At 39.3% G+C, this 25,537-nt stretch overlaps 1 protein-coding gene across 2 annotated transcripts in view; it reads right to left on the reverse strand.

Annotated features, from left to right (window-relative positions):
- Positions 1–12,484, reverse strand: part of CARD11 (caspase recruitment domain family member 11) — a 119,525-nt gene extending 107,041 nt beyond the window's left edge. For both annotated transcript variants that reach the window (XM_075179899.1, XM_075179898.1), the window contains exon 1: positions 12,330–12,484. The gene's annotated coding sequence lies outside the window, so the exon portion shown is untranslated. The remainder of the gene's footprint in view (positions 1–12,329) is intronic.
- Positions 12,485–25,537: the final 13,053 nt, after the last annotated feature.

A 25,537-nucleotide genomic window follows, 5' to 3' on the forward strand; every position in this document is an offset into this window, starting at 1 on the left:
TATGCATGACTGGCTGTGAGTGATGATGTACTGATAGTGAGAGTTTACTATATCTTGTGGTTTATGGTCACATGTCACATAGACACTGCTCAGCAATCAGTAGGATTAGTGTAGTTGTGAAATACATCCATAGTGCTGTGAACATGTTATCCAACCTCAGCAAATCTATTTATATTTTTTTTATTATTTGTTTGTTAATCAATAATAAATATAGGGAAGTGCATGCAGCTATAACTATAGTTTTGGTGTTACACAGATAAGCAAAAGATCATATTTTGTATATTTAAATATACTGCATTTGTTTATTTGGCAGATTAGCCAACTCTCTATTCTCAGAAAACGACTGATTTCCATATACTGTTTCTAAATTGGGAGATATGCATGATTTGCCTTTTCTTCCTCTTTTAGCGAAACAACTGGTGTATGAATAGCTTTGTGTTGTATTTTCATGCTTAAAGGGAAGCGATACTGATGAAGCTATTTAATGAAAGCAGTCCAACCAATTATATTTACATTGCTCTTTACACCAACTCATTTGAGCATATATATATATATATATATATATATATATATATATATATATATATCTATATATACATGTACTTTTCTATTTATTGCGTTTAATATACTATGCACATTGCGCATCTTAAAGTATTGGCATAATCGAAACCTCATCTATTGCAGTCATAGAAATTGCCACTGCAGAGCCTTACAGACCCACCACCAAAAATCCATGCCAGTCCAGATTTAAATCAGAAACATATCAATGTACACTAGTGCTTAAGTAATATAACATTCTTAGGAATAAGTGCAGGTACACAAATGCTTTCTGTTACATGAAGATTATAATATCATCTCTTAGCTAACTTTTGCAAAAAATAGGGTAAAACATATATAGAAATGCTCACACTCTATCCCCCCTAATTTTCATTTCGGCCTACAAAACACCAGAACAAATGAATATGGATTGTCAATCCATAAAAGTGAGGACAATTACAGGTGTACAGTGCTGTGTAAATTCTATGGTTAGTAACAAACTATCCTTAGCATGCTATTTTCAGCTAGACAGATAAAAGTGTATCCTATCCTATTGCTGAAGAGAGAGTAAAATATACCTTTGCTAGTAGTTTAAATGATAGTTACCATAGTAACAAAAAAGAGCTAGATAAAGCTTGCCAACCTCCGTTTCACATGCCTTAAGGATTCCACCACCAACTCTAAAGTCTGTGTGACTACATACACTATATGGACAAAAGCATTTGGCCACACCAGTTAATTATTGAATTGATGGGTTTCAATCAGACCCGTTGCCAGAGATGTATAAAATCAAGCACCTAGCCATGCAGTCTCCATTTGCAAACATTGTGATACAAAGTGGGTCGTTCTGAAGAAGACAGTGTCTTCAAGCATGGTACTATGGTAGGATGCCACCTTCGCAATAACACGGTTTGTGAAATTTCATCCCCGCTGGATATTCCACGGTCAACTGTAACTGATATTATTAGATAGTGGAAGCATTTAGGAACAACAGCAACTCAGCCATGAGTCAGAAGACGACATAAAATCACGTCTGCTAGAGGCTCATAGTGCGTAAAAGTCACCAATGCTTTGCTGATTTCATAGCTGAAGATTTCTGAACTTCCACTGGCATTAATGTAAGCACAAAAACAATGCGACGGGAGCTTAATGGAATGGATTTCCATGGCCGAACAGCTGCATGCAAGCCTCACATCACCAAGACCAATGCCAAACATTGGATTGAGTGGTGTAAAGCTGGACTATGGAGCAGTGGACACGTGTTCTGTGAAGTGAGAAATCATGCTTCTCTGTTTGGCAGTCAGATGGGTGAGTCTGGGTTTGGCAGATGCTGGAAGAACGTTACATGCCTGACTGTATTATGCCAACTGTGAAGTTTGGTGGAAGAGGGATAATGGTATGGGGCTGTTTTTTAGGGTTTGGACTAGGCCTCTTATCTTCAGTAAAGATATAGGCACTCAGTGGCTAAGTGGTTAGTGCTTCTGCCTTACAGCACTGAGTTCAATTCCTGACCATGGCCTTATTTGTGAGGAGTTTGTATGTTCTCCCCGTGTATGTGTGGGTTTCCTCAGGGTGCTCCGGTTTCCTCCCACACTCCAAAAATATACTGGTAGGTTAATTGGCTGCTGACAAATTGACCGTAGTCTGTGTATCTGCATGTGTGGGTGTGTGTGTTAGGGAATTTAGACTGTAAGCCCCAATGGGGCAGGGACTGATGTGAGTGTGTTCTTTGTATAGCGCTGCGGAATTAGTGGCGCTATATAAATAAATGGTGATGATGATGATGATGATGATGATGATGAATGGGCAATCTTAATGCTTCAACATACAAGTCATTTTGGACCATGCTGTGCTTCCAACTTTGTGGCAACAGTTTAGGGAAGGCCTTTTTCTATTCCGACATAACTGTGTCCAGTGCACAAAGGAAGGACTACAAAGACATGGCTTAATGAGTTCGGTGTGGAAGAGCTTGACTGGCCTGTACAGAGTCCTGACCTCAACCTCATCAAACACCTTTGGGATGAACTGGAACGGAGATTGCGAGCCAGGCCTTCTCGCCCAACATCAGTGCCTGACCTCATAAATGCTCTACAGAATGAATGGGCACAAATTCCCACAGAAACACTCCAACTTGTGGAGAGCCTTCCAAGAAAAGTGGAAGTTGTTATCGCTGGAAAAGGGGGACCAACTTCATATTAAAGTATATGTATTTGAATACAATGCCATTACAGTCCCTGTTGGAGTAATGGTCAAGCGTCTAAATACTTTTGTCCATATAGTGTATGTTCATCTGCCCTTTCTTATATAAAAAGATAAGCGTAGGGAGATATTGAAAAGGTACAAGCAGGAGAAGTTACTTTCCAGTGCCATCACCATTATGGATGTATTTTCATTATCAATGCAGGACAGTCAACCACCTACATGAATAATTGCAACCTATTAGGATTAGGTTACAAAAATCTTTATTGGTTTTACATTGCCATAAAATTCAATGTAATTTGGTTTATAAATTCGATTGGAGATGTTTATCCACACAACAAAAGTGGTCTGACTTCCAAAGAAGAGAAAGTAATGAAGTGTAAATATACTATGACCTGAAATGCCTGGATAAGATTTTAGCTACTATAGTAAATTAAGTTATATATTTCTTTGCTTGCACTTTCGTGCTTCCTCTTGATTGGTACGTTTAAGTCAGCATGCATATTATCCTAGTTTGGTAAATTGTTAACTGTTCTTGCACTATTGTGTCCATTTAGTAAATCATTAAATATCAAGATCAAATTATATTTTACTATCCATTTTTGGACATTATGATGTTTAACTCATGATACTTTGTAACAATTATGAGTGAAAAATCGTATAGACAAGTTATTTTTACACAATTGACACCTAATGTAAGACTGATGATTTTTTATTTAAAAAAATTAAAAACTCTTCTATTGGATGGAAAAAAAAATAATGTTAAAATTGCCACATATAGGTGGCCAATACTGACACTCATCTTAAGTGCATAGCAACAATATCATTATCTACTTTGGCCTCGCAGAAGGATGGTCAAATTTGTTCCAGCCATTCAGGTTGAGCTGCTGGATTACAATGAGGTCTTTACTGATCACAATGGAGTCTGCAGGTTAGCACAAACACATGCACACTATTGTCGTCTCTAGACTATAATTTGATCTAATTGATGTTGTTCAGATCAGCTAATAGCAAGCTAAAATCTTATTGAAACTATACATTTGTCAATAATCTATGCACATATAAAAAGAAGCTTCGTTCTTAGTTCTTCAATGATTTGGAATTATTGTGTGTACACCGTATATTTACTAGAAACTATCATCTCCAGTCAAGTTGCTCATGGATATCTTATACTTTATTTACTTAACTTATACGCCATAGGATCTCTGATCTATTGGGCACCTGTAACTAGACTAGATAGTGTGATCTTTATAATAAATAAGGGCAATGGTCGAAGTGGGGGTGTAGACGCTGTATGTCATACTGACACTTCTACTACTGCTTTGATTGTAAATCTATCAAAGTCTCATTACAGTTTCTATATCACCATTCTAAATTTTCACTTTGACCACCGAATAAGGGTCAATATGACAGCTAGAGATGAGCTTTTCAGATTCAGAGAAATCTGACAGATCCGAGATCTGGGGTTTCAAGTAGATCAAAACACGACTCACATCTTCGTGCCAAAATCGGGGCAAAATGTAATTTCCAGGGAAATATGGAACCAAAATGCTTGTTATACAGAAAGCGTGTCATTGTATTTTCTCTGGAACATATACAGACGGAATGTGCATTTGATAATAGAGGTGAGTTATTGCACCTCCTTGGTACATGTCTTAGGTACTCATAGGAAATACACAACTGTTAGGCAGGTTTCCCAGTAATTCACGCAGGAATTGCTGAGTTTGGTTGTTATAGTGAAAACCAGTTTGTGTACATCCGGGTTTGGCACATCCAGTTTATGTGTTTCAGGGTGGAATGCATATTGCTTGGAGTGCCTCATAGAGAGTACAAGGGAGCCATTGCCTCATCTATTCTGTAATGATATGCAGACTATCACCTTTTCATGAATCATGAACTCAAGACAATCTGGGATTGCATAAGTGAGGAAACTACTTTTTTTTTTTTTAAATATCAGTCTCTTCTATGTGGTTGTTTGAACAAAGGTCCAAATGTAGGACTGAAACATTGACTTACAATGTGAGATATGGAATTGAATTAAAAGAAAATGAAAGTAGAAATGGTGATTTTATCTTTCCGTAAATTGCCATGTATTTTGCCACTACTCGCTGCCAGCTCACTGCAGACTTTGAACAAAATTTGTGAAAATTTGTACATTTGTGAAGAGATCATTAGAAAATAGACTGTAAATGACTGTTAATGCTATAAATATAGGAGCAAAAACAGCTAAAAATCGCATCATTTTACCTATTTGTCACAATTTTTAATTAAGTTCGATCCAAAACCAAACTGAAATGGTGTCGTGATGGAATTTGGTAATGTGGACACAACACCTCAAGTAACTGTCTAAAACCAGCCCCATTAATAGTAGGTCATTGGACGCAGATCTAATACTAGCGTAGTCGCCATGGTGTCTGTGATCAGCTATATACTTGCTTCCTCTTGCAAAGGATTGTTTAACAGTCAATTGTTGTAAACTACTAGTAGTCTTCTTCTTGGTCTGCTTCTGGGATGAAGATTCACCCCCACCAGCAGCAGCAGCAGTGGGACTAACGCTCAAGAATTCTTCTGAGAAACCTAGGATAGAGCAGGAGTCATTTAGCCTTAGCAACTTGGATGCAGGACTAACTCCGATCGCTACTGAGGATACTGATGAGGTCGGTGTTGTGGGTGTAGATTACATGCATCGGGATGTAGGTTAGAGAAGGGTCCTAGCTGATGATGGACTGCTTGTTGTTATTTTTTTAGCATAAGTTTCTGATTTTCCCAACACCTTGCCATGAACTTGGGTCAAATGGCGTAACATGGATGAGGTTCCTAGATGGTTAAGGTCCCTACCTCTACTGACTGTGGCTTTACAAACGCTACAAGTGGCTAGACAACTGTTGTCAGGATTTGGGGAAAAATAATTTCGCACATAAGAAGTGGATTTTTTGGTCTTATGTCCAGGCATGACAATGGCCTTCTTCTTAATACGTGCCAGAACTGCTTCCACCAGTGCAGGACTTACACAAACATAATCCTCATCAACATCCTCATTAGCGCCCTCGTCGGCTACACAAATATCCCCTCATCCTGTTGCAATTCCAAAGTGGCATCCTCAATTGGTGTATCACCAGCTACACTCGGGTTGTTCAGGCACACATCAGCAGAAATGCTGAAAGGGGCCATCTATATGGGTACACTATCAGAATGGTCACGATTACACATAGCACTCGTGGATGGACTCTCCTCAGGGAATTGTGTCATTTCTGAACGTGAGCATACATTTTCCTCTAATGCCTTACTGTTTTCTTCCAGCTCGGCTTTTACACGTAAAAGTATTTGGGCATCACTTTTGGAGTCAGAATTACAAGGTCTTGCTTGGTCACGACTGACCTTACAAGAAGATGCCTCAGTAACAGTTGCAGAACTCGCACTTCTAGAGAAAGGCGAAGGCCTCATTCTTTCTTTGCCACTGCGTGTGTAGAATGGCATGTTGGAGATTAAAAAAATTTCTGCAGATAACTTTGCCTGGATTACAGCCCTTTTTTTCTTGACCAAGGTAAAAGGTGTTTACATTTTTGTTTCCCTGACTTAAAAACACTATGCACTTTTACATAGGCTTTACCAGAAGACGTAAGAGGGATTACTGTCATCATGACTGGTGGCAGCAGCTGCTTTTGTGCTCCTGCTCTTCTGTGTACTGCTGTGAATCCATTTTGATAACACCGTACACTTTGACTGCAAATTCAGAAGAAAAGCCTGCCAGCACTAGTATTTGTATTTCAGCAATGACAATTAGCAATGGAGCTCTCCTCTTGGTGTGTTACCTATAAAACACAGTAGAATATGACTGCAGAATTACACCAAGCCTGCCAGCACTAGTATTTGTATTTTTCAGCAATGAGAATTAGCAATGGAGAAATTGAGTTCTCCTGAATGTCACTGTAGACTTTGTTGAACACTGCTACCCCCTCCTCTTTCATTATATCTATGTTGCTACCCAACTGCTCTAAAGACTGTGCTACCCCTTCTGTGTCTTTCTTTGAAATGGTGCTAGATCGCTGTGGAGGGCGGTATTTATAGATTTCAAAACTCGCGAGATCAGACGATGTAACAATGACGTTGTGCCTCTTTTTTGAGTCAGAAAAACCGCAAAACTACAGAGCTGACTTGGCTCGGTACTCAGATATCCTAAGCTCGGGTGTGTTCGGTTCTCGGGGAACCGAGCCTGAGCATCTCTAGAAATGGGCTAGGTAGTGCGAATTGGGGGGAAGAGGGGCAATAGGCTGAAGCTTTACCTATGGCGCAGAGAAAACTCGCACTGGGGCCCTGTCTACACTGTACACAGTGCCCAATTGAGGATGCCACTTTGGAATTGCAACAGGACGAGGGGGATATTTGTGTAGCCGACGAGGGCGCTAATGAGGATGTTGATGAGGATGATGTTTGTGCGAGGATCAAAATCACCCTTTCTGGCAGACCTATCATTTCTGCCATGGAGGCCATACATCAACTGATCTAACAATTCCTGTATTGTTCATGAGAAGGCATATTTGGGCGGCCCCACTGCCTGTATAATGTAATACAGGCGGTGGGTCCTGCCATTGCCGCTTTAAAAACAGCATTTGCACTGTGTCTATTGAAAATTATGTCATTTCTTTATGCAGATATTTCTAACAGTTGCATTTTACATTTGTAGATCATTATAGCTGGTAGACAGAACTAGTGCCTGCTATATGGTAAGTCCGTAGTCTCATACTATCGCTATTATTGGTTTCGGGCTTAATTTGTAGTTGTAAAGTATGTGCTTTGTCAGAGCTGATGACACAACTACCACCGGTACACATGATGGCGTCACTTATACACTTGGGAAGATGCAGGTGCCAATTTCTAAAATGAAATGTAACCAGGTCTCCTCCTAATAATTACCTACAAAACCGGACTTTGGATGGTCTTTAGGCCATTTATACAAACTGATTTTGGTTGTCAGCCTTACAGATCGCAACCCCTCCTCGCACTGAAACTGACACCTTGTCAGACGTACCCACTGTTACCAACACTTGAAATTTCATTTTTGCTGACAAATTTATAGAAATGTACTAACAGTTATCATTATTTGCAGACACATTATTATTATTATATATCAAAATTTACCCACAACTGAAAGAAGAATCAAAATCTACAAACAAATGTGGCCATATGGATGCTACAAATGGTGCTCACAGCCGTCCACAGTTTTCGCATAATTTCTGCTACATTACAGAGGGGGCCTGTTTTTTGCTGACTTTTACTTTTTTGTTACTGACTGGTGGCACATTAAGTTAATTTGCGGTCAATAAATTTAGTGATGGTTGGAAACCCTCCCACTACATGTAGAATTGTTTGAGCTGTTTTTCATGCCATCTCCAAATTATTATTATTATTATTATTATCTTTGACTTATAAGGCGCCACAAAGGGTCTGCAGCGCCGTACATTACATATACAGAAAATAGAACCAAGACACAACATGATACACAAATATATACAAACACAAGTGACAGGGTAAAGCAAATCAGATTATATCTGACAGATAGTGAAAGGGATGGTAAAAATCAGCAAGAAGGCCGAAGATTAATAAAACACACCTATTTTATTGTTTCTGTGAGCATGGATGTTAATATCTAGTAAATTTTACATACAATAAAGCGGCCACGCCCATTTAAGTATGAAAAGAGACCACACCTCTATGACTCTTTGGCCACATCCATATAACAAATTGATAATGCCACACCCAATTGGCCAGACCACACCCAAAACCCCACCCATATGACATCATAAAGGACTCAGTAGTCACAGGGTATAAAAGAGGGTGCTGGGAGCTCACAAGTCATCTGCTCCTGGTTGAAGGAAAATTGGCTATAAAGCAATACTATATCCACACAAAGTAAGATATCCCTGGGCGCTGATTTAAATCAACCAAAAATTACAGCTTATAATAGTATCATAAATCATGTAAAATATGTAAAATTTGTAGCCACCATTATATTAACGGGGAGAAGAACTTATGCAGCTTCTTATAGAGATTGTTGTGTAATCAATCTTATTGGAAAATAAACTAGAGAACAGAAGCACAAAAAAATATATATATTCTCGACAATTATATACCACCAACACAATATTCTATTAAATCATTTTATTAAAAAACAATTATATCTAACCATAAATCAAATTATGGATAACTCATAGGATAATGGAGGAACAAGCAATAGTAAAATTCAGAGCTCAAATACACAAAAGAGAAAAAAAAAAGAAGGCCAGGTCAGTAAAATCTGTGTCATTGGAGTTAAATGCTCTTGAATCTGTCAGCACAGGCATTTAACTGTTTTATTGTGTACACCCCGACCCACTGCCCCATTTCTATATGAACAATTTCTTTAACTTTGAAAACATCAACACTTTATAATGGATTTCCCCTTCTAGAAATATTTTTTGCTGATTACCGACAAACTCCTTTGTGATTTGGCAAACCTTCAGATTCCTGGATCCTGCTTAACTTCTGCATTGGCAGGGCCTGATTAAGGGTTCAGTTAGCCCTAGGCTTATATGCTCATAGCGCCCACCGCTTTCCACGCCAGGCTAGTACACAGTAGGTAAAAACAAATTGTCCTTAATTTAAAAATCAGCTTCCTTCACCCCCCCCCCCCCCATGTTTATGTTCCTGTGTTCTTAAAACTCAGCACCACTTGGCTTTTCAAAACGGTCATTTGGCTTTTTGAAAGGGTTGTCACTCATTATGTTTTCATTACAAATCACGACTGTATTTCATAGTGAAGACATGTATGAATGTTAATGAGAGTAAAGATGTGAAAGGGGAGGGGGCTGTCATGTCTGCGCCTGTTGCCATCCATGTCTCTCTTATTCGCTTATCCTCAAGCACCTGTCCATGAATGACGTATTGTCTTCATACCATGGGAATAGGTCAAGATATAAACCTTATTACATGTTTCTTTCATGTTTTAATTTTTACTTTGGAGAACTGTTCTCTAATATTTTAAAATGAACTTCAGTTTACACCTCTCCCTGTCAGAATTTTACACCCCGAAGAAGTTGGTGCTCCCAAAAACCCTTGTGCCCTAGGCTGCAGCCTAGAACAGCCTATTGGATAATCAGGTCCTGACTACAGGGGCTGGTGATGTTCCTACATGTGCAGAGCACTGAGTGACATGTCACCTACCCAATCCTAGCAGTATCTTCCATTCCAGTAATTCTGTACTGTGTAGGTCGTGTGGAGCATGATGATTGCAATGTCTGTCACTCACAGGCTGAACTAGTGAGCTGTGGGCCCCGGAGCAAAGAAGGCGGGAAGGAGGGAACCAGGGCCCATAGCTCACTAGTTCCCTGTGTAGCGGGTCCCATTGTCTCCATGGGGCCTGTCGCACCGCACCTGCTGCACCAATGGTAGTTCCACCACTGCTGTCGCTGTCAGGAGGTGAGGTCTGTCAGCCCCTAGTGCTGGAGGCACCAGGAGGATGGCACAGAGAAGCTCCTCAGGATCCTAACTTACGAGTATAGTTAGGAATACATTTATATTTAAAATAAGTCAAATTAATTAAATTACAGCTCAATCCGAAAAAGAATATAAAAGGGATTTAATAATATTTTATGTTGTTTTTTTTATAAAAAAAACTTCCGACAGAATAGGTGAGTAAAACTCTGTCTAGACATTATTATTACCGTTTATTTATAAAGCAGCGATATATTACGCACAGCGATAGATTAAGAGGATCATGACACAAATGAATGACACACCAGGACATTTTTGTGGGTCAATTAAAGGACCACTAAACTAAATATCTTGTATTTTTATGTAACCCTTTACATCACCCAGGTGCCCAAGTATTGACTGTACAATGTAGCCACTTTGCCGGACTTATCTAGAGTTTTCTAACTCAAATAACGAGGCCATTTACTGCTATACTGCTGTTCGAACTGTTAACGTAATATGCCCACCTCCTTCAAGTTTTATACACAGTTGATGCCAGGAATTGAGAGATGAGGCAGGAACCCAGACAATACTTTACTAAATTGATGCTGTCCAGCTGGCTGCAGCACAGTGTTCACTGCCAATGATGAAATACAACAGTAAATATATCACCTCATTCACATGGCAGGAATGCTGGGAAAACTAGTGAAGTAACATTATGAGGATGTCATCAAACATTACCTTACTTGCTGGGAGCTCTGCTAGACTGCAGGTGAGATCAACATCATATCTACCCTGCCACTAACATTATTAGATCCAGTGCAGTCTAGATTTAATAGCAGTTTAAATGCAAGTTACTATTCCATGCTTATAAGACTATATATAATTATACATAACAATGTTAGTGTCCAGGGAAGACCCTTTGGGGTATATTTACAATACCCCAATCGGCGGTTCCATAGGACCACCGTGAATCGGCGGTTCGGATTCCCGGCGATTTGAAGTCATTTTCTTCAAACAGCAATTTTATTAAAGACAAAACCTGATGGGCTTTGTCTTTAATAAAATTGCCATTTGAAGAAAATTACTTCAAAGCGCCGGAAATCGGTGGGATAGTAAATATACTCATTTGCTATTGTTCTTCCCAAGTAGTAAAAATAATAATAAAAAAAAACACTACCTATTTCCTAAACCCCCTCCTCAGAATATCAAGAAAGCTGTGTGACAACAAGCAATACAATCTGCAAGTGTCATGAACAGATGCGAAAAATATGAGACTGTCACATTGAATGAAGGTAACCCCAAAACCTCCAAATGGCTCCAATTCCCCTTTTTTCTAGTTTTAGAACATTGATATGTTTTATTTGTGTGTAGTTCTGGCATAATGTAAAAAAAAAACTTTAAAAACTAAGATAAGTACACGTTTGTTACTGCCCTCAGACCTTACTTAATGTACACAGATAATATTTGGTATGCTACCTGATTACATTTTGGTGTAAATATCTGGAGTTGCACTACTTACATGAAAGTATCAATGAAAAGAACTTAGGTAAAGCCTATTCAGTCAGATACAATGATGTCAATTATGTGACGTACCAATGAGGACAAGCATAGACAAATGACTGCATACACCAAAGATGCCGAATCTGCATTAAAGGAGAGAGCTAGATACACTCTGCTAAAATATGTATCTGGAAAACAATTAGACATTAAGTATGGGTTATATGTGCAACATATTTTATTTGGGTCTATTTTGCACATATAATCAAAAAGTTTACTTTTTATTTACTAACAGATATTTAAGATATTAAAAAAATACACTTTAACCATGTTATGCAGATAGATCCTAATAGAGATTTTAGTGCAACCAAGACTGCACTACTTGTGATGTGCTGACATTTGCCCAGCAGCAACATGTCACTGGATAGTACATTCACATTTTGGCAAAATTAAGTAAAAATATAAAATAAAATAAGTAAAAATGAGTACATAAAGAAGAGAGAACAAATATTTGTATTACTAGTGGGACATAGTAAATTGCATCGTATGCATTTTTCATTGAGACGACATTTGTCATCTACGATCTTCATTTACACTGAAAATACTTTTAGAACTATTTTAGAATCCAGTAAAATTGACCTTACCTTTAGTAGATTCTGAACTGATAAACAAACTTAATATCCAGCATAAAATAACAAGAAAAGTGACAGTAGATAGACATTGAAGAGCTTTTGCTGAGCGCACAGATTTCACCTGTACATGGAGAGATGTGTAATGTCAATCATGACACACAGGTTTACTAAAGAGAGATCTTTTAGTCAGAAGGGAGGAGCAATAAAAGGGAAATGAGAAAAGCTTACAGGAAACCATAGACCCATAACCTACAGGAAACAGACACAAAAAAAGACTTGCCAATGTAACATACTGTATAATTGTGTCTGCCAATTTCTCCTTTACAGAAAAAACTGAACTATCATAAAGTGATTAATCAAAGAAGGTCATAAAGCAGATAGTTATTATAAAACTTTATTGCACAGAATGTCTGAATCACTTTCCTGAAATGTTTCCTATTAAAACACTATTCTTCTAGCACCTCTAATCTAGCCGACACCCCTGACTACCATTACCTTTTTCTCTCCACTTGGAAAGCTTTAGAATATGCAGACAATTAGACAGGAGTTTATTCCATCATAAATATAATTTGTGAGATGTTTGTCTGACAGAGAACATAAAGTCCCACAAGCTTGTGTAACAGAGACACCTGAGGGTTTCTGTGACCTCCACATCTATAAAACACTCATGCAGTCTATATCTACAGCAGGATCATCAGAGGTGAAGAAGAACCCTATTTAATAATGCTCTCCATTTCTCAAAGTGCTGTCTCCATCACTTGGGTCAGCACATATCTACAGCTATGCAAGATACACATTGCATTCTTCTGCATTCACTGTAATAATAAAGGAAATTATGGGTACTTCTGTCACAGCCTGGTGTAAATTAATGTAAGCAAGCAGCACCAAATCTCCAATCTAATGGAAAGTGTAGAATTGCTTGAATATGGTCAGGTGTTACTATCTTGCCGCAATTTTTAGAGTAATTCTTATGTTAAATTGAATGAAGACAGTCCTAAAATCCAGGATCACATTTGCTGACAATTTATTACTGACTTCAACCTAACTGAGAATCTTCAATCTCAATAGAATTATGCATCATTATAGTGATCTCTCAGGATATAAACTCAACTCTTCAAAAACAAGCAATTCGTATTTCTCCCCATTTCCCCTCGGGACAAAGACTAACTACATCCTACAACTTTTAGATGGCAACAAAAAAAGATCAAATATTTGGTGGTGTATACTACCTCTAGGTATGATCCTCAAACCCATGGCCCGATCTAAAAATAGTCTGATCAGGCTGCAGCCTGTGACACTAGATCCTGGATGGGCGTGGCTGCAGCAAATCAGGTTGGTGTTAGCTGCCTGTAAATGCCACTGCGGTTCTTAATCTGGTCTTGTCAGGTAAGGATTACCACATGTCATGAGACTGGACTGACAACCGCAGCCCACACTGACAGGCAGCTAAAGGCAATCAGATTTTCTGCCAGGCTGCCTGTGATGAAGACGAAGACTGCTGTGCCAGAATGCCAGCAGAAGAGTGAGTCTGGATGTCTGGGGGATCAATTAAATGGCTGGGGCGGTTGGTGAACTCATTCAGGAATTATTAAAATTTTGCATTATTATACAGTTTTTGCATGTTTTCCAAACAGGACCCCAATTGTCTAGAATCCAGCAAAAAGACAATGCAATAACAGGTAAGAGAGAACAGCACAATTTGTCTAAATTTGAATGCTGGAGAATACTCCTGAATATTCATATTCAGGAGTGTTCCTATATGCCAGAATATTGATTAATGAATTCCAGATATATGCCTTATATGAACATCAATATATAGCACCCTATGTGCATTAATTGGTTGTTCTGCAAGTGCAGTTTGATGTTTTGTTCATTGCTGAAAACGAATGTAAACATTCTTGGGGGAAAGGAATGCTACAGGTGAAATAGCCTAAGGCAGCTGAAACCCTTAACCAGGCCCTGTTTGGTTGCATTTCGACTCTATTGAATAATGTTCAAAATGCATTATACTTTTCATTTGGAATAGCAGACCTAAAATAATATCTTCTAACCTACATAGAAAGTCCATGCCTAGTGGGGGACATCGCCTCCTTGATATAAAATTTTATTACTTGGAGGCTCACTTCGCTGAAATAGTGGCTACTTTGCCCCTCCAGGGGTGATCTCCTGCCTCAACATTGAGACTAATTTCATAAATAGACAAACCCATTTTATATATTTGGGCCTTACACCCAGAATTACCCTGTTTCTGAAGTGTGACATACAGGTCTAAGACCAGTACTAGTTCAAAGCTCATCTTTTGACTTCATGTTCATCTTTGACTTTTATCTAGGGTAACCCCAGTTTTACCCTGGTCACGTCCAATACTACATTCTCTAACTTTCAACAGGCAATTATCAAATAATACATTTCTCATTTTTTTTATTTTATCAAGCAAGGCCAATGGCTCTCTCTCTCTCTCTGATCTCCAACAAACATTTTCCTCATACACCTTGAAGCCATTTGACTTCATCCAATTAAAACACTTCCTGAGCTTACTGCCTTAAGTTATTAGAGATCTTACCCTGTTCGAGTTGCTAGGCTGTCACCACCCATCGGAATGGAATGATATCTTCTCTTCATGACTTCTTATTCAACCTCCTTCTCCTCTGCCAAAACGGTTATGAATCAAAATGGGAAAGAGACCTTGAACCTCAACCAGATGAGAAGGCATGGAGTGACAGGAGAGTGGAGATAGCAAAAGACTCTACCCCCTATTGCTGGAGAAACTGTGGTCACAGCAGTATATGCCCTCCACATTTGGTGGTCTTGCCCAGTAATTGCCCCTTACCAGGACACTGTAGCCTCTTAAATAATATGTTGGATGTACGAATCTCAAAGGGCCCTTGGCCCTTCATTCTATGTTACCCTCCCCAAAGCCTTGGCAACAGTCTAGAATTTTAAATACAATATTTTAGCCACAGCCAAGACCGTAGTGGCCAGCATTGGACAAATTCATTACCCCTACAATAGTAAAACTTAAAAACTATTTAGCACATTTTGGCCATGGAAAAAAAACACACCATTCATGAGACATCTTTTTGGACAGGTCAGGATCATGTGGTTTTCTTTGTTTTATTTTTAGGGAAGGCCAGAGCCAGTCTTTATATCAATAACTAATGCATCCCCAGATTCACAAATGCCTATGATAAGTGGCCCTATTAGCAGCTTCTTTATGTCTCAACTATCTTATGCTCTCCTTTCCAACCAATGTCATGTGATTAATTACCGTAGGTCGCTTGGTTATGGTCTCTACTTGTCTTGTACTTTCATAGGGTTATGTCAAGACCTGTACCCCCCTTCCCTTATGTTACAATATTCATATGCCTGCTTACCTTTGTTAAAACTGTTTATATTGTATCATATTTGTACATGTAACATTTGACACAGGAAAAACCATGGCCTGTTTTGTTATGTTCACACTCTAATAGGTCAGCATTATAAAGTATTACATAAAATAAAGAGCTATAAACAAAAATTGATTGAAGGGTTATGTAAGAATTACTTGCTGATCTTTGATGCTTGACCATGGTGATTTACACCTGATGCAGAACTGAGGATTCTGCCATATATATCGTATCTGGAACCGCTACATTCCATGCAATGTATCAATTACCACAATGTACACACTAACTGCTAATCCCATCTTCTGTGTCCTTAAAACGTCCCTGAGGTGACTTCTAATTGCCTCATGATTAACAGCCAACAATATATTGCCCAGCACTCCTCCTTGCAGGATTTTTTCCTTTCTTCATAATGCCAAAGGAAATTGAATTAGGCCTTGGCAAAATTATTGCCGTTTCATGCCCTTTACTGAATACAGATATTTCTGCCAAATTAATCACAATCGAGAACTCAAAACTATCATACACCACTTTAAATTTCCTTTTGTTCCTCCAGACCTCAGGCAGGAAGTGATAAGAGAAGCACATGATTCCAAACTTGCTGGGCATCTGGGGGTTAGCAAAACTGTTTAAACTTGAAAAAGCAAGTCTGGTGTCAGACATAGCTTCTCAAAGGTATGTCAGACAAATATTAGAGTCTTTGTTAAATCTTGTGCCATGTGCCAGGGTCTACCCTCAGGTAAACTAAACCCACTATTCATTCCAATAGAACAGTGATCCCTTACACTCTTTTCAAGGCGGTTTGGTCATTTTGGTTGTAGTTGACAACACTTTAGCAATACCTCATTTTGTTCCACTTCCTAAAATTAATTCTGTGAAAAACCGAGCTTACTTGATTATCAGCTACATTATGAAATATGATGGTATACTAAAGAATATTTTGTCTGACAGGAGTATTCAATTTATTTAAAAGTTTCTGAAAGCATTCAGTAATAATAAGGCTATCTTTTGCATCTGCTTATCTTCACCCCAGACAAATTTGTAGACCAAGAGATTAAAACAATCTCTTGAACAGCATCTTTACTGTTATTTTTTCAGAACATTGGGCAGCTTGGGTTGATTTCTTGCCATCTGCAGGATTTGCTTACAACAATAGTTCGCATTTACCTACTGGGATTTCAACTTCCACTGATTTATTAGGTAAATATTTAAGACCTTTCATTTTTTCTTCTGCCTCAGCTGTACCAGAGGTAGAATCTATAGTTTCTAAAATGACTCAAATCTGGGATGAAGAAAAATGGTATTTAAGAAAAACAGTTTTTGCCCAAATGATGTTTGCAGACAGATCTTGACTTTTGGGTTCTGAATTTCAAGTTGGAGGTAAACTGTGGCTGCCCCCAATGAATATTAAATTATATCTATCTCCAGCCAAATAAATTTTCAGGTATATCAAACCCATCACTGTCCTTATAAACCAGCCATCCAAGTAAAAAATTGCTAATATAATATCTACTATGTATTCAGGTTTACTAAAAAGACCATCAGATTTAGAATATTTTTTATTCTGTATTAATAAAAGGTCATTGTGAAGTGTCTTTATATAACATAAGAATAGGATCATACAAACTCACAGTATATTGCAGTAAAATTCACATTGTTATGAGAGGACAATGGCAGCATAGACTTCTGGGCTGTGCTTCAGAAATATGGGCACTCTCAGTTAGATATCAGAAGCAAGGTCAGAACTTCCGCGAATCAGAGCAGCAGCCAAGAATAAGGAATCAAGAACAAAAAAAACAGGAACAGAGAAATTGAACTAATGGCAAATTCCAATAATCAAATCACTGGCTACTAGAAATATTGTTTAACTGTTAACCAATATGTGTTGTAGTATGTTTCACTTTTGTGCTTTACCATGAAAACACGTTAAAAACGCTTAACCTGAGATAAATAGTCCTAATTGATGGATACAAACAAAGATGAACGACTGCTGGGAAAGCTGTTGCAGAACACAGGGGCTCCTGGTCAGTCAAATGGTGGATTATAATAGGAGCAGATGCTATGACTGTCCGTGGCTCAGAACTACAGGGGGGCCCATAACCCTTCGCATACTGCCATACTGGTATTTTACTATAGCATTGAAAACAAAGTAATGACTGGCCTGGGCCCAGGGGGGAGAGAGAGAGGGGGAGAGAGAGGGGGAGAGAGAGGGGGAGAGGGGGGAGCGAGAGAGAGAGGGGAGCGAGAGAGAGAGGGGGAGAGAGGGAGCGAGAGAGAGAGGGGAGCGAGAGAGAAGAGAGGGGCAGCGAGAGAGAAGAGAGGGGGAGCGAGAGAGAGGGGAGCGAGAGAGAAAGAGAGGGGGAGCGAGAGAGGTGGAGCAAAAGAGAGAGAGAGGGGGAGCGAGAGAGAGAGGGGGGGAGCGAGAGAGGGGGAGCAAGAGAGAGAGAGGGGGAGCAAGAGAGAGAGAGGGAACGAGAGAGCAAGAAAGAGAGAGGGGAAGCGAGAGAGAGAGAGGGGGAGCGAGAGAGAGAGAGAGAGGGGGAGTGAGAAAGAGAGAGAAAGAGAGAGAGTGGGGAAAGAGAGAGGGAGAAACTATATATACTTATATGGCTACTTGACTCTATTCAAACAATTTGCATATCAGTTTTATGTTTCCCCCATAGTGTTACGCTGAAGGTCAGTACACAAACTCACAGAACTTGTTGGCGGAGGTCTTCACCTTTAGCAGCCGCCTTTCCCATACAGCTTTATACACTCACCGGTACTCAGATGCCCCCAGGACTTATCTCCAGGTGTAGTGTGAGTTTGTGAGACTAAACCGTAGCGGCAGGCCAGGAGGCAACGAAGATGGCAGCGGATGGTCAAACGAAATAGTCGGGAAACACGCCAAAGGTCAGGGTCACGAACAATATAGCGGGGTCCAAGGCACAGGCAAGATGAGTCGGGGTCACAGGCAAAGAGGCAAATCCAAGGTACAGGCAGGGGCCATACACGGCAAAGACAATCCAAAAGGGTTAACACCAACAGCACAGGAGCAGGTAGCAGGCAGAAACTGGAAGCTATAACCTTAAATACAGGAATAAACTAATGAGAGCCTACCTCTCTAATTGCGCTCAGACTGGCCATAGTTATATTAATTAGCCCACAGGCTTGCTGGAATACTGCGAACGTGCCCGGCTGCCCCATAGTGCCGGGACAAGGCGCTGAACTAATAGCGTCTGACCGTTGCTATGGCAACGGTTGGGCTGGCCCCGGAAGTGAGGTCCCGGTCGTCATAGCGACGGTCGGGACGCAGGTGAGAGAGTTGCGGCGGCTGGGCACCACCGCGGCTCGTAACACATAGAAGTCATTGATTGCAAATATGATAAATTTATATTTACTTGTAATTACTGCTGCCACTACTGCCATTTAATAATGCACTGTGATGGTTTCTACAGCTAGCTGTGCTAAGAATTATGTTGATAGGTGTGTATAGGTACAAGGGGTCTCCCAAGTTGCCCTGAGTGGTCCCCAACCACATCCCCACAGAACTGCTGAAGACAGTTGTGGAGACACCACATAAGAGAGCCACACACAAGTAAACTCTATACACCATAATACCGTTCCATAATGGTGAAAAAGGGGATGTTACAAGGAAACAAAATATTCAATACTGTTGTGCCCAGCAAGCTGAGCCAACCAATAACTGTGTGGGCATGCTGGCACTTAGAACTACAAGAATTAGCATGAAAAAGGCTGGTAGACTATTCTGAAGCTTGTGGAATGACAAACATCAGTCTGCACTTGTCGCCAGAGTTGCTGGAACATGGAGTTCTTCAGCAGTACCTTTTTGTAAAAAGCAAAACAAAAACAAACACTTCCCCTTTTCACCTATGTATTAGTCTCCTAGATGCATGGAGAATGTTTTCTTCTGTCCTAAAGTAGTCCAACTAGAACTAAAAAAAGGATCATAAGACAACAAAAATTAATTAACTTAATTGACCTTGAGGCATAAATATGTGAATAACCAATCAGATACAAGCATGGCTCCCACTATGGGTTTTCCAGTTATAGTGTGACCAGCCCAGACTGGCATAGCCTGTTAGTTGCAGCTTTTGCAGGGGGTCCCTATGCTCATGACACTAGTTTAGCATCTCTGCACAATGCCTTCGAGATGTTAGCGTAGGCTGCATCTTACATCTACATGCTCCTTGTGTACTTAACCTGCACTTGCCCTCAAAGACACTACCCCTGCATACATCTCAAATCTCATCTTAAAATACTCTCCCTCCCTCCCTCTTAGATCTACTTCTGATCTGCACCTTCTGTCACCTAATCTCACCCCTGCCTACAAGACTTCTCCCGTACTGCTCCCCACTTATGGAATTCCCTACAACACTCAATCAGACTTTCCCACAGACTTCAAATCTTTAGATACTCTTTGAAAACTCATCTCTGTTTCAGAGGTGAACTTATCCTCAATAACACTATTCACACTAATGCACCCTCACAACTATCCCAATCCCCACTCTGAAACACATTTACTCCTCTTGTTTCAGCTGTGCCCTCTTTCACTTAGAATGTAAGCTCTTTAATGAAATGAACAGGGTCCTTCATACCCTTTGTTTTCATGTCTGCATTTATTTTGTCTATCTTGTATGTCTCTGTTTTATGTATGCAGTGTTTTCCCCACTGTACGGTGCTGCGAAGCACTGTGACGCCTTGCAAATCTACTATAATAATACTTGCATACCACCAATTATCATTTATGTGTTAAGCCCGGACATATTATGCAGCGCTGTACATTGAGGGAATCAGGACACAAATACATATAACATAAAAGAGAGTGTAAAGATGGCCCTGCCCAACTGAGCTTACAATCTAATCTCATTCCCACACGATTTATACCATCAAACTTGGGAGGACTGAAGATATGAAAGCATCTGGATTTTAAGATATACACATCCACTGCCATACACTTTCAGTAACAATTTCCTTGGTGTATATGGACATTCGTTTAACTCATTTAAGACTTATTACCGTATGTCATATTTGGTAACCTCAAGAGGACTTATTGTACTCGTACATATTTTGGATTCTGACATCATCAGTGCACTGTTACTATTGCTATATTTATTTTAATTCTGTCTGATTTATCATTGTACATTTACGCTACTGACTATCAGTTCCTGTTTGGTCACTGCTTAGTTTTGCACAGGTACACTATCAGGCACCTTGGGAGTTATTTTAAATCATTTGTATTACCTGGAAAGGTTGGAACCCCCCTCATTCTCACTTTTCTCTATCTTTGACAGCCACTAAACACTTACTCCAAGAGAAAGGCAGATACCATTTTTTGTTTATATTGTCACTCAGAGTGTAGGTCTGTCACTGTCACCTCCAAAAGAGCCAAATCTGTGCCTGAAAAACACTGGGGTTGAGGAACAACTTGGGCAGTCCCAGAATCCTGAGGAGAATCTAAGGAGAGTATCCATGAGTGCTATATGCGAGTCTGAGATTCTGGATTCTGACACTGTAATTATAGAGCAGCCTTCTTTGAAAAGTCCTCAGCCATTTGGAAATATGAGGATGGGTAGTAGTACTACTACTGATGATGATTTGCACATAGAAATTGAGGTGGATACTTTGGAAGTTCCAAAATGTGCAAGAGGATAAGGGGGATAATTGTGGATCTGAAAATGAACCTGTTGTACTTGGACGAGATAATGAGAAGCATGAAAATGATGATTGTGTTGAACTAAGGCAGCCACCAGTGTTACCACCTGCTCATGCCCATGATGAGTGCATTATCATGCCATAAGACAAAATAAATGGACTTCTTGTTTGGAAATATTTTTCTCAAAACCCAGAAAAAAATTGTCAAGGGATCTGTAGCCTTTGTCAGGCAAAAATAAGTAGAGATAGGGACATTGATAGGGGCATCTTCTCCTTGTTATATAATTTGCAGCAAGTTCATTCAAGTCAAGTTTCCAAACATGGCACAATGTGTATAGTAGCAAGTAGTTCAGTATCAGCTACCAGTCTAACCTCACTGGCATCAACATCTTCATCATCAATCTCCTCATTATTGGTACGTAGTTCAGCATCCAATTGTCAAATTCAAAATGACTTCCCTAATGCAATCCATGATTCCCAAGAGACATCCTTGCATGCTACAGCTGGTGCTGCTGGGGGTGGGAGTACATCTATACAGAGGGGGAGCAAGACGACTAAGCATATTTTTACACAATTGTCTGTGAAGCAAGCATTTGCATGAGGAAACAAATATGACTGTCAGCATCCTGTCGTCCTAATAATATTGTCACTGTCATTATATTTTTGACATTACAACCCAGTCTATTAGGGTACCAACCAATCATATTATGTCAATCCTGTAACTATTGAGCACATGTATGTATCACATCTGTGTGGATGGCCCCAAGAACAATGCCATCTTGCACCATTTAACATTTTGCCCTTATTCTCTGGTCGTCTGTTAAGTAATATCTACTGATGCAGACGCTGTCCGTCTAATGAGCTCTGATACTGTCGCTGCTCTCCCCCTGGAATGTATTGGATGCTGACCCTCTCTGATGTATCACTGCTAACCTTCTCCAATGTATTGTTGCTGACCCTCTCCAATGTATCACTGCTAACCTTCTCCAATGTATTGCTGCTGCCCTTTCCAATGTGTCCCACGTGCTGCCTAATGGTTACCTACTTGGTGTTTTGTTTTTTTTCAAATGAAAATGTAATTGGTGTAGACAACTTTGATGAGGATGATGAGGGTGATGATAACATTGTTATCCATCCCCATTGAGGAAGATGACAACTGTTATTCAAAGCAAAGTCTAGTTTTGTGAACCAGTGCAAACTGAGATTTTAATTTGCATAGCAAGGATTATTAAAATTAGATAAAATGGGTTTTTGCATCAGCTCAGACTTAGAGATATATTTACTGCGGCGGTTCCGTAGAACCACCGATTCCCAATGCTTTGAAGTAATTTTCTTCAAATGACAATTTTTTGCTCGCAGCTCAGAAAGTCGGGTTAATATTATCGTAATATAGGTAATATTAATAACGCAATGGTACTTTGGGGGGGAATTGAATTCCCCCCTAGTGTCATATGATATGAAAGATCTTATCATATATGTTCTGAGGCATCACCTTGGTTCTACTTCCACTGGGGAAAATTAGCGCTGAAGGTACACCCCTTTTTTTACCTACTAAACTTTACAGGAATTTTGTGGTTTTCCTGAATGTATCTAGACTGCATGGTTCTTCACATCAGCGCCCATCTCTGTCACTTCTGTTTCTGTATTACTATATTTCCACTTTGTGAATAGAGAAGGCTGCAGGATGTTTTCCCATAGGATTCAAAGACCGGCCTTAGTTGATGAAATATTTCACAAAAGGTCCTGTCATCATGGACTCTAGTGATGAATATTTAGAGAATGTTATGGTGAGACTAGAGAAAATCGTTTATGGTGGGAGATAGTCATGTTACAAAAATAGTTGACTGAACAACTCATACCTAAGGGATTAAGAATTGACAAGAAACCATCATTTATTGCGATGTCTTCTGCATTTAAGGAAGAGTGGGAGTCCATTCTTAACACTTGTTTTTCTTTTATTCATTTGATTTTGAAAGAAAGGAGGAAATAATTAACCTCTTTGGAAAAGGAAATCAATACCATAAGAATTGTTATAGCTCCATTCAGTGACATGGAAGATTATAGAAGGATGGAAAGGAATATAGCGAGAGAAAGTTCCAACAGGGCATAAAAGAGACCATTATTAGGAAGAAAAGAAAGTTCCATAGAGATAGACAAGAAGTTAACCAACCAGCGGATAATTCTAATGAGCATATAAAGAAAATTAGTCCTCTGGTAGTTAAGTCCCACAGACAGAAAGTTCCATTGGAATTTAAGATGAGATCCAGAAGGTGGGATTTGAAATCAGGACATTCATATAGGAAAATGTATCCAGTTCAAGTACCATATCATAAACTTAAGAGTGAAGGGCAGATTTATAATAGGTCCCACGACATTACTCAATCTGATGAAGGTTGTCGTAAAGATTTTCTTAATCAAAGGCCCTGGAATATTCATAAATATAAAGATTATGATCTCCCCCTTTACAATAGGTTTGTACCTCTTAGGAGGAATGACCATGGAAGCCCCTCTCTGAAACCTACATCTTCCACTGCTTTTTTGGGGAAAAGGAAAAATTACCAGGAAATAGAATAAAGAATAAAACGAAAAGAGGCAAAAAGGGGGAGCTATAAAAGAAGTAGGGGGTTTCACTCTATTCCATCGCGCACGGACAATATGTCCAATTTAAGATCAGTACAAGGAGGAGAATCTATGATTTACAATTTTAGCTCTGTACCATTATCTAAAGATGTGCTTGCAGGATTAGAGAAGGGACTCAAATATGCACCTACACAAACTCAATTATTTTGATGTATTTATTGACATTCAGAAATACATCAGAAAATGAACTGTTAAGAAATTCATCCTGTCTCAAGATAAGGAGTAGGGCTGCCTTGTTAAGGGTGATAGTGATAGTGTTTCCAATAGGTTCAAGAAAAAGTCAAATTTTTATCCACATCATGTCAAAGGGAGATTTATTGAGACGTTCAATAAGAAGGTGGATGATATTGAGAACCTTCAGGATTCTTTGTGTTTTAAAAAGAAATGGAATTTGAGTTTCAAAGAAAGAAAGGCGCTGAAAGACATGAAGAATAATAAAAGTATTGAAGTGAAACCCGCTGACAAAGGAGGTGGGGTTGTGATAATGGATGTAGGGAAATATGATGAAGAGATCATCAAACAATTGAATGAAGATGGGACATACAAGAAATTAAAAGGAGATCCCACCAAAAATACTATTGTTGCATTTGAAAAGATGCTTGAGAAGTATGCAAAGAAGGGATTACTTAGTGAGGAGTTACAAAATGATGTGGTGGTTCCAAACTCCATGGTTCCTGTGATTTATATACTCCCCAAAATCCATAAGGACCTCATTAAACCTCTGGGCAGACCTAGAATTGCAGGCACAGGATCTATCACTGCAAATCTGTCTAAAATGATAGATCATTACTTACAACTCCTAGTACAGAAAACACCAGCTTATTTACAAGATACCAAAGATGTTTTGGAGAGACTCTCCTCCCTGCAGTGGAAATCCAATTATATTCTGGTCACTGCTGATGTGCGGGCTTTGTAATCAGACATCAGTTGGGGATTCATGCAGTCTAACACTATCTTGACACCACTGAAATGTTGGAGGATTTAAAAGACATTATTGAGGCCATTCTTTTTATTTTGACCAACAATTATTTCAGTTTTAAAGATGAGCATTATTTACAATGCATAGGGACTACCATGGGTACCAGGTTCACCCCGAGCTATTCCAACCTCTTCATGGCCCTCTGGGAATTTCTGTGGGTTCATGAGCCACATGAGTTTGGGGTGAACCTGGTATCATGGTGCCATTTTGTAGACGTTTTCTTTGTGTGGGAAGGCACAGAGGTAGAGCTAGTTAAGTTCTGCAATTATCTTAACTGCAATACATCAAATATTGAATTATCTTTTGACTATAGCTTTAACTCTTTAAATTTTTAGACATTACGGTGAATATTAAGGATAACACAATACACACCAAAACATATAAGAAACCGACAGACAAAGCGAGCTATGTTTATTTCAAAAGTCACCATCATGTCAATAGGCTTTCAAATATACCTTTGGGCCAAATGAAACACCTTAAAAGAAACTGTACCGAGGAACAAGTTTTGACTGACCAATTGAGTGATATGAAGGATACATTCATTAGGAGAGGGTACAGCAAAG

Source organism: Mixophyes fleayi, chromosome 7 (genome assembly GCF_038048845.1).
Source record: "Mixophyes fleayi isolate aMixFle1 chromosome 7, aMixFle1.hap1, whole genome shotgun sequence".
NCBI classification, from domain to species: domain Eukaryota; kingdom Metazoa; phylum Chordata; class Amphibia; order Anura; family Limnodynastidae; genus Mixophyes; species Mixophyes fleayi.